Source organism: Pteropus medius, unplaced genomic scaffold, assembly GCF_902729225.1.
Source record: "Pteropus medius unplaced genomic scaffold, Ma_sr-lr_union100, whole genome shotgun sequence".
Classification (NCBI taxonomy): domain Eukaryota; kingdom Metazoa; phylum Chordata; class Mammalia; order Chiroptera; family Pteropodidae; genus Pteropus; species Pteropus medius.
This window is the reverse complement of record NW_024340696.1, coordinates 27,476,682-27,486,722: the sequence shown is the minus strand read 5'-3', so window position 1 is coordinate 27,486,722 and position 10,041 is coordinate 27,476,682. Positions and strand designations below refer to the sequence as shown.

Below are 10,041 nucleotides of genomic sequence, written 5' to 3'. Positions count from 1 at the left end.
GTATAAAAGGTTCATTTTACATATATTTGAGGTGATGGGAGAATAACAACATAGAAACAGCTAACACTTAATATGTGAGGCATTCATCAAAGAAGTTTACATGGACTGATCTACAGAATCAAGGTAACCCTAGAGATATTTATATTAATTTCATTTTACATGAGGCAACTGAGAAGTAACTTTGTCTAAGATCACACACCTATTAAGTGGCTGAGCAGGGACCTGAGCTCAGGTGGCCTGGATCAGAGTGTATTCCACCTTTAACAGAGAGACATGTCAGTTGTACAGATGAATTTGGCATCCAAGAAGAAGAGTTTAAAAATAAGGATTTGGAAGTCAGCAGTATATATAGATGGCAGCTGAAGCTATGAGTGTTCACTTAGATACAGAGAACACCACTTTCTCTAAGTGTAGTCCTTCGGTCACTTAGGTACAAATACCTCTAGGGTATTTATTAAAAGTGTAGATTCCTGGGCATCATCCAGGTCCTTGGAAACAGAATCTCTGGGGTAAGTCCCAAAGATATATAGTTTTATCTCCCCAATTGATTTTTATGCAAATTAAAGTCTGAAGATCACTGATGACGAATGAGAAAAAAAAGTATAACAATAACACTGAGTTTATTAGAAGTGTGTCTACAATAAGAGTAAACAAGTTCTGAAAAGGGATGTTTAGTAAGGGCCTAAGCAAGTGTCTGATGGGTCTTTTATCAAACCTAAGCCACTATTATAAGATGCATTATTCTTTTATGTTTCACATACATACGTACAAAAAATAAAAACAGGAGATCTATCATGGAAAACTGCAACAACAGAAAGGCTACAAATGCAGTGTGGAATCAATGAAAAATAAACCCACCACACAGAGAGAGCAAGGAAACTTAAAAGTCTCTACTTTCAACAAGTACTGGAAATTTTATCCAAAAGATTGTTCTTACACAGCTTTGAAGTCTGAATTCATCCTATCAGTGGGTTTAAAACAAAAACGAAAACAAAAATCAACTCTCCAAACACTGAATTTAATTGAAAATGGTCTCAAGTTGGTAGTAGTGTGAATGACTGGTAGAGGTAAATGCAAATGCTCTCTGAAGTAATCTGACTCCAATTCAGACCAATAACGATTATAAGATGCATCCTTATTTTAGAATTTTCTTAAATGTGAAAAAAAGTCTTAAAATCATTGAAATACAGTAAATGGAAGGTATACCAAGTTATTCTGAATGCCCAGAAACTTTGAGGAGGACGGATTATATTATGGTTTTTAAATGTACCCCATAATTCCATACAGGTGTTGGTTTGTTTTTAAAAGAACTATAAAACAAAGACAGATTATTAAATTATAAAAATCCTTTTCCTTCCCATCACATTTAATCATTTTTTATAATTCCTCTACATATAAAAAGTCTCATCTGCAAAAAAAACCCACAAAACAAAACAACCAACAAGTGAGATCAGACCACTCGTACCACCAGAGTCCATGTAAATGCTTCAACATTCTCCGGGACTTTGTGAACTGGATTGCAAAACTGACCACAGGCCATGGTAACTGTCCAGACACAACAGAGAAGAAAAAACTTGGCTCCTGCTAAGGCTGATGATTTGCACTCTCAGTCCAACACTTGGTATTCCCTCTTTCACTCACAGGCCACAAACACACTAACGATGTTTTCACGATACCCAGAGTACCCTAGATCTTTTTAAGAAAAATTAATCCCTTCTCAACAATGCCACCATAAAAAAATTGTTTTAGCACTTGTATAATTTTCCAGTAAAGCAGTGTATTCCTAGTTCAGACATGCATTTTCCATCTTTTCCAAGGGGAGTATAAACTGCACAAATTATACACTATAGTTGTTCTGGGATCTTATAAAACTGCAATAACGTTGTATAGCAAGCACATCATGCAAACTGATCATTAGAAGGCTAAATGGCTTTAGAGTGAAAATAAGCAGCAAACAACCACTGCAAGGAGTTCCAGAATTCAAACTTACAAATAAACCAGTTATATAACCAACCACTACTAGCTTCTCCCTTCTTTTAGTGGTTGAAGGTCCTCAAAGTCCCTCTCACAGCACAGTCTTGTCTAGAGTAATTGATATAAGAATTCAAATCTGATTCCCACTCTTGCCACTCCCTGACAGAATACCTCTTTCACTCAGGAGCAAATGTGAGCATAGGGATTTTTAAGACTGCAGAAAGTGAAATTTCCCCCGCCCCTACCTGTAATTTAACATTCACTTGCCACAGAAACAAAGAAATAATGGTTTTATAGTATCACTGCTGTTCTAACCATGTTATAAAAATATTGCTTCTATGTGGATCTATGGAAAATCCACTTTGAATGTCAATTTCAACCTACTCAGTAACTCTTGGGATGAAATTTGTTAGTACAGTTTGTGTACTATACAATATTTAATTTAAAAAAAATTTTAAAGTGGCCCACAATCCCATTATACAGAAACCTCTATTAACATGTTTTTTTTTTAAAGTAATATATCCACAGGTAACAAAACTTAAACAGCATAGAAAAGCACAAACTAAAAAGTAAAAATTTTCTGCTCCTAGACTGCTGATTCCCAACCACATCTGCTGCTGTCCCCTCTCTGAAGATAACCACCAGCAACAGCTTCTTTAGAACAGAAAGAAAAACATTTATATACTTAAGCACTTTTCTTTTGGTGACTTTCCTGGTATACACATCATCAGCAGGCAATGGAGGGAAAGATTCATCAGATTCTAGAAGCATGGTAATTTTTCTGTCATAGCAGCACTGGTTCATTCCTTACCATTTCATTCCTTTGAACTTTTGCTACTCTCTTTGATTTAATGATAGACTAATTCTTTTCTTGGCCTTTCCCCCTCCATGTCTATGGATTTGAGGAGAAGACTGAATCTGCATGCTCCACTAAGGAATATGATGTCATGGAAAGAGTTCTGGATTGAGTCAGAAGTCCTGGGTTATTTCCTGTTTCTGACACTTATATAGGATGTAATCTTAGTTAAGTCACTTACTTTCTCTTTGCTTTAAAAAGTATAAACTGTTATGTAAATATGCAATAGTAGAAGTAGCAGTGATAATAAACTATCATTCTTTTCTGGGAGTTTCAGTTTCCTTACAACATAGTCTTTACAAATAGTCATCTTAAACATAAACCCTTCCTTTCCCTCCCTGTAATCATTTATCATCCTGTATTTGTTTCCTTAATTCTTCTGACTTGTCAGGTTGCCATTCTTCCTAATAAACAATGTACATAATCCCTCTTATATGAATATATATACACACAGACACATACATATACATATTCTTGACACTAAATAATTAAGTGCTTATAACTTTACATTTCTAGGAATGTTACCTTTATAGAAACTTTTGTTCATACAAAACATTGTCATGTTTCTATTCTCCCTTCTGAGCAAATGTACCTATAACCTCTATTATTTGATAAGGCAGTACAGCCTAGTGGTTCAGGAGTGGGCTCCACAGCAAGATGCCTTGGGGATGAATCCTGTATGATCTGAGGCAAGTTTCTTAAACTTTCTGTGGTTTTCTCCCCCTATTTATAAAAAGAGAATAAATAAGACTACCTATTTCAGGGGATTATATGTAATGAGTCAACATAAAGTTCTTAGAATGGAGCTTGGCTCATAGTAAGCACTCAATAAATATTAGTTATTATTGATACCAAAAATGTTTAGATTTTGGATATCACATCCAAAATTTTGTCAGTATAATCATTGATGTGCATTATGATAATGAGAAATCACAAAATCCAAAAATCCCTTTTGAGCTATCTAAAACTAAATTATTTATAGTATTGTTTTAATACTAAGCCATACTATATCCTAAGGTCTCCAAATAGGTAATCCATAAATGCTATATGACTTTCACAAAATAGAACGCTTCATCCCCCACAATATTTAATCTACTGCTGCTGTAAAACCCCAATTTTTTATACCTAATACCTTTTCTATGCTCAGCCTTTCAAGTGACATTATTTCTTTGGGGGTTTCCCTGATTTATTTTATTTTTACCTCAAATAATTTTTTAATTAAGTACTGAATATAATTTCTCTGAACTAAGAGTTCATATCCCCTTGAATGTCCTGAAGGCAACTCAAACTCTTATTTAAATGTAATATATCATCTTCCCCCTAAAAACTGTTTTTCCTATATTTTCAATCTCACTTAATAGTATCATCCTCCTACTCCCCAACCTTCAAGTCCTAAGGATTTCAACACCTACAACACTTATTGAGTCACCTATACTGTCCCATCCTTACCACCACTGACGAAGTATGCCCCAGCCTAGGACCTTATCATTTTTTTGTCTGGACTATTACAATGGCCTTCTAAAGTGATTTTCCAGCTACTAATCCTGTCCCACTGAACCTACCCTCTATTCTACCTCTAGAGTGATCTATTTAAAATTACAATCCAGCCACATCATTTCCATGCTTAACTCTTCAGTGACTCATCACTGCCTTCAGAATAAAGATCAAGTACATTCTCTACGACCAGTTCTCTACTTATCTAGTTCTTTTCTCCTGCCTCTCCTGTTTCTAGTGTTCATATTGTTCTCTCTTCCTAGAATATTCTTACTCATTATGTAAGACATAGTTTATCAGTTAATCTATCCATGAAGCTTTCACTTTCCTGGCTCCCTGAAGCTGGGCTAATTAATTCTCCTCTGTGCATACCTATATGCTTTATATATTGAGATAATCTTTTCATGTCTTGCCCATTAAACTGAAAGGCATGAGGACAGAGATCAAATTTCATTTACTTTTATAACCTTAGCACCTAATTCAATACTTAATAAATGCCTGCTAAACTGAAATGATTAAAAGCCAAGCAAAGCTCCAAGATAAATCCTACTGACAAGTCACCTCAATATAAGGTAAAAGGAAGATGTCTATGCCATTCAGACAAAAGAGGGTTTTAGTCACTAACAACAGTGTCTGAGTTATTCTGTCAAAAAGCAACACAAACACCTAGGTTGGTGATACTTTGTTTTCCTTGGCATTCAGTGGTCCATATTCATCATTCCAATTCTTGTTCCTATTAGCAAGCTGCAGTATCTTAACCACACCGACTTCTGAGCCATCTGTCTGAAGTGAACTACTTACTGATCGAAAGAGCTGCAGTAATCTACCAACAGACAGCATTGTTGACAGAATGATTTGTAGAGACATCATTAAGCCCTTACTTTTGTTCAAACTAGACTTGTTGGCATAGCTGTTAAGGTCTTAATATGAGAAATAGCATATGTTGTTGAATAGCACGGGGAGCAAAAGGACAAAACCTGAATTTCTGGTCTAGCTGAGGTGGAAGATTAATTAAGATGATCAAAATATATTTTACTTTAAATGCATCTGTGAAAATTTGTATTACCTTCTTCTTAAACATTCTAGTTCTTCACCACTTTCCAAATTTACTCCTAGCTGACTGTGCCAAATACTGAAAGTGCTGGGGGCCTTCCAATGTACCCCTAGCAGCCAAAACACAAGAGGCATAGAAAAGATGATGGCTAAACATGAGATCTTTATTGCTCCTAAGAACTTCCCTTGCATCCAAATAGAGGCTGCTTGTGACTTTGTCTGCATAATTCAGTTCATTTAATATTGAGATGACTTCAGTAAATCTAATGTTAGGAATTTGTATAATTTCCAGTTTTCACTCCATTTCAGTTCTAATAACATCTGCAGAGTGCCTAACACGTGCCAGACTTTGTGCTGAGAGATGGAGGTAGACCGTGGAAGAGGTCTCAAGCTTAGGGAAAATAAATGCAATGCCTAAACAACTTGGGGCTTTGAACTTGATCTAAACTAATAAAAATTTGGTGCTCCATAAAAAATGGAATTGACCCTCCAATGCTGCTTTGATCATAGTAGTTGGCCAAGTCTGCCACTCCGGCCCAGGCTAAGATAGCCCTAGCCTCCCTTAATATAACCAACTTTCATCTTTTAATTAAAAACTTTGATTAAAAGCTGCAAATTATAGTCCATCAAAAGACAGGATTTGAGCATGGCGAAAACCAAAAAGTACAGCTGAAGGCATGTGCAGTGGTAAATCCAATCATGAATACTGCTTACTACTTATACTTACATTATATATATATATCCATGATATTTCACTGTGCTAGCTGAGAGACTAGAGTGAAAGTATCTGAAAAGAGGTTTGATTACAAAAGTAATACATGCTCATCTACAAAATTTGGAAATAACAGAAGAAAATTAAAATCACTATAAATTCTACCTGCCTGAGATTGTTAAAATACTGTTACTATTTTGGTATCTATTAAATAAATCAGTGTTTTAGTAATTTAATCAAAGTTAGGATTGTACCACACAATGTCTACGTAAATTGCTTCTCTACTTAATAATACATGATAAACATTTTCTTGTCATTATATAGTGTTTTAAAGTATGTTTTTTAATGGCAGTAGATAAATATATAAATTGCAATTTTTTTTTATTAGGATAATCTAGAAATGGTAGTGTTAGGTTAAAGACAGATTGAATGTCCCTGATATATATTGTCAAACTACCTTGAGCTTTGCTTAGACTGAGACAAAAATCCTAAAGTTCAGAATTCTCAACCATGTCTTGAGACTATTCTTCTAGTCTACAATACTTTAGGATAATCAAATTTTCTCTTGGTTAACTTCTTATTAAAGCTTTATGACAAAAAGACCTAGAAAAAAATAGGAACTGTACATATACAGATTAAGAGAATAACATGTATATCAATTTGCCTACTACATTGTTAATAAAAATATCTTTTAAATGCTTCATAGGGAGAAAATGAGATTCTAGTAAATATCTAAAACAAATTTACTTTCCTTTTTTTTTTTGATGAAAGCTCATATAGTTAAATCAAAACTGCTAAACTTTATTATGCAAAATGTATGTAGTCTTATACAGTTTATTCTTCATATCTGTACTAAAAGGCAAAATCTAAATATTGACTAACACTTAAAAAATATTATAATTTACAAAGCCTTTATTTATTCATCAAGTTTTGTCTTATCAACTTTAAAAAAGTGACATTACTATTATTACAGTCATTTTTGAACACACGAGGACTTGCCTAAGGTCACACAACTAACGAATGGCAAAAACAGAATTCAAACTCAGGTCTCCAGACTCTAAATGAGGTACATTTTCTGTTTCTGCATTGCTTTCCATAAATCATAGATAATCTAATTTTCCCCTATATTTAGCCTTAGACAACACCCCCATATATATAAACAGAGATTTTCTTAATGTTATTTATTTAAGCTAAGATTAAAATAAGTTTGCATTCCCTGAGTACACACACTGGCAGTAGGTAGGCCAACTAATTCAGCGGTTAACAACAGACAGATGTCAGCTCAAGGTTAACACTTTTCCCTTGTATAAATCCACACACGGAAAAACATGTTTGGCTGAGTATAATTCAATTTATAAATCTTCCAAAGAAAACAAACACTATAACTACCAGAATTGTTTTCCCTTAAAAATAGATCTACTGTGGAGACAACTGAGAAAAACATAAAACTTTAAAATAAACTCATTATCTCCTTTAGAACAACATACACATATATATACACCTAAATAAATATTTCTTTCCATTTCTTCCTCCTACCCACTAAGCCCCCAACCACCTCTAACAATGAAAGAATTAAAAATTAATAATAGATGGTTTTTGAAGTTGGTAATTTATAACTTTTACAAAACCATTGACTGTAATTAATTTTGCATTATCTTCAATGTATTTATTAATTATAGTTTGTGGGATTTAATGTAGTTGCTTTGACAAACATAGTTTTATTTTAGCAATGTCTGTACACACACATTTGCCTTCCTCTATACTTCTTTAAGAGCAAGAAACCATATCTTATTCATTATTCTATTATCCACTAGACTTATGTAGTCATTCAGTAAGTATTTGCTGGACTTAATGTAGTAGAAATACATAAAACAAAATACACTTGAGTCTAATAGTTAACAAACATTAGCATGTGTAATGCATACATTTTACATCTCTGAAATCAGAATTCACCTTTAAATTATATTTGGCAACATTTTTCTTTCTCTGTGGTACATAAAGTAATACCGTATCTTATAATCTTTGACATTTTAGATTCAGTGGATAAAGTCCATAAAAATATATATTAAGAACATTTTTCTCATGCTATTTAGTAAGTAGAAGCAATATGATGATCATGGATCTCTGCAATTATATAAAAATGTGAGGAGGTAACCCCTATAGATGGCGCCCCTACTCTATCAAATCAGTGTGTGAGGTCTTTAAGAGCCAGAACTTCATCTTTGTATTTCTGGTATGTGCTCCCTAGGGGCTCAATAAAGATGAGCTATATGAATAAAAACATTTACTCTAGGAAAGGGTATGATTAGGGGGGAGGGGATAATCCTTCTTGTAAAGGAAGGAGACAAATTATAAAAATAAGTTAACTTAAGGAAATAAAGAAATAAAATTATTCTATTATTTAAAGATAATAGATCTACACCTTACTAAAGATTCGTACTGTTAAACAATATTTACCATAATGTGTTCCATGGAATACTAGTTGCATAGGATACTAATTGGAGTTATTCCTTAGATTAAGTAGATTTCTAGGCAAATAAATTTGGGAAATAAGTAAAACAAAATTAACCAACTTCTTCACTGGCAAATTTTGTCAGTATATTTAATATTCTATCATTGTGAATTTCCAAAACAGGGATAGAGCATCCATTTCTCAAAATTGTTTGGAACAGAAAACTTTTTCTTTGGGGGCGGGGGGCAGGTGGGATCCTCTTGAGAGATTACATTTCACAGAACAGACTTAAGGTAATATGTATATGCAGAATTTTGATTTAAATGGCCTATCCATGAAAAATAGAAGCAAGATAACATGAAAAAAAGAGAAAGACTATATTCTGAGAATAGTATATATAACAGGGTTTCAAAAAGTAGCATTTTTAAAGGCTGAAAAGAATATAATTCAAATTAATCTTGTTAAGGAAAGAATTCAAATCAATTTTGTTAAGAACACATTAATAAAATCTAAAGATTCAAAATTTGAAAGCCTTTATGATTCATTTGGGTCACACACACACACACACACACACACACACACACACACACACCAAGGTATATAATACTTGGTTAATAATCTATTTTCCAATAAGCCAAAATAAGAAAAACTAAGTAGTGAGCATTTGGAGGCAAAACCACTTACATTATTAACTGGTAGATCATTAGGAAAATTTCCTCTAAAAACTTAAAAATTGAAGTCAGTCATTGTATATCACTGGCTTCAGTGTTTCTTAGTATAAAAGGGCGAAACTGAGAGAAACCACAGGTGGATTTTTGCAAACCCATATGACTAGGCAGAAAAGTAGCAAAGAAACAGCAATGTGGACAAATAACAGAGTGTTTCAACTGGAGAAAAATATTCCTAATTGTAGGAAGTCTCCCTGACTAACAATTTGCACATACAGCACTCAGCCACCTGCACATGTTAACAACAGATAACAGGAGAGCAACACTAAAATGGAACTGTTAGTTTAGTCTCTTGACGTGCTCCAGATAAAGCAATCCCTGGCCCCATCTTTGGGCTGACTTCAAGCTTCTTTTCCAAAGAACAGTTTTGAAGAATAACACTTACATGGTTGTAAAGATTCAGGACACTTTTTTTTTTGCCTTTTAATATTATTAATTAAAATAATAATTTCAGATTCAACAGAAATTATATTAATAAAAATATAAATGAACCTAGGCACAGACCTAGAACCCTTCACAAAAAATTAACTCAAAATGTATCATAAACCTATAACATAAAACACAAACTATAAAACTTCTGGAAGACTCATAAGAGAAAATCTAGGTGACATTGGGTTTGACAATGACTTTGTAGATACAAGACCAAAAGCACAATCCATGAAAGAGAAACTGGTAAGTTTGCTTTCATTAAAATTAAAGACTTCTACTTTGCAAAAGACACTGTCAAGAGAATGACAAAACATGCAACTGGAAGAAAATATCTGAAAAACAC

At 33.5% G+C, this 10,041-nt stretch overlaps 1 protein-coding gene across 9 annotated transcripts in view; it reads right to left on the bottom strand.

The window, feature by feature from the left end:
• Positions 1-10,041, bottom strand: part of CEP57L1 (centrosomal protein 57 like 1) — a 47,330-nt gene that overhangs the window by 27,971 nt on the left and 9,318 nt on the right. The window contains exon 2 of one of the 9 annotated variants that reach the window (XM_039870018.1): positions 200-258. The exons of 7 other annotated variants lie outside the window; for them this stretch is intronic. The gene's annotated coding sequence lies outside the window, so the exon portion shown is untranslated. Of the gene's footprint in view, positions 1-199; positions 259-10,041 lie in introns of those variants that run through there. One more of the 9 variants, XM_039870056.1, reaches the window with a different exon arrangement.